Source organism: Lepisosteus platostomus, chromosome 5 (assembly GCF_059453375.1).
Source record: "Lepisosteus platostomus isolate fLepPlt1 chromosome 5, fLepPlt1.hap1, whole genome shotgun sequence".
Lineage (NCBI taxonomy): Eukaryota > Metazoa > Chordata > Actinopteri > Semionotiformes > Lepisosteidae > Lepisosteus > Lepisosteus platostomus.
In genome coordinates, this window is record NC_142615.1 from 37646335 (window position 1) to 37647146 (window position 812).

General features: G+C 45.8%; 1 non-coding gene across 1 annotated transcript; it reads right to left on the bottom strand.

Annotated features, from left to right (window-relative positions):
- Positions 1–217: 217 nt before the first annotated feature.
- trnal-aag (transfer RNA leucine (anticodon AAG)) lies at positions 218–299 on the bottom strand. Its single transcript has one exon. It is a non-coding gene; the product is annotated as a tRNA-Leu (tRNA).
- Between the last annotated feature and the right edge of the window lie 513 nt (positions 300–812).

Here is an 812-nt window from a genome sequence, read left to right on the forward strand (position 1 = left end):
TGACACAAAAGTGATCTGGGCAGACGTCGTTCCCTGCATAACGCAAAAAGTGGCAAAGAGCTTTTGGGTTGAGAGGACGCAAGAAGGTTTTTGTTTTGTGCCTTGATGTCAAGCTGAGAAAGTATCTTTAAACACTTTGCTTAGTTTCTCGAGAGACTGCCAAAAAGCAGTTCCCTTCGTCTGAAGCCAGCTGAAAGGGGGTCTCGACAGAAGCACCTGGCAGCGGTAGGATTTGAACCCACGCCCCCGAAGAGACTGGAGCCTTAATCCAGCGCCTTAGACCGCTCGGCCACGCTACCCACTGTGCACTGTCTCTTTGTCTCATTACTTGCCCGGAGGAAGCCGGGTGGGTTTTGCTCTTATCGCCCGAATTAGTGGCGTTATGACCGTGGAACCGACTGCACCTGCTTTTTCTGAGATGCTTCCCCTCTCATGGCGAGATCTCGACTTCTTTTACACCTCTGGATAAAGATCTTCTGTGGAGCAGGTTTCAGACCTCTGCGTACAGCACCCTTGATGTCATTTTATTTTTACAGCAGCCGCATCCGGAAAGTTGTGTCTTTTACGTTTTATTTGAAGAATAAAACTACATACAATACAAACAAGAGCACATATAACGTATCAAGAAAATCATTAAGGGCACATGCTATAATACAATTACACTTTATGAAAAACGATTACACAAAGGTATTCGGGTTTGCTTGAACCTTGTGATCTTGTGATCTGAAACTACCCAGCTTACAATCTCTGAGGTAGTTGTCACTAAACTCGGACGTGATGTGCCACACATGTGCCATGTGCCTTTACTTTTG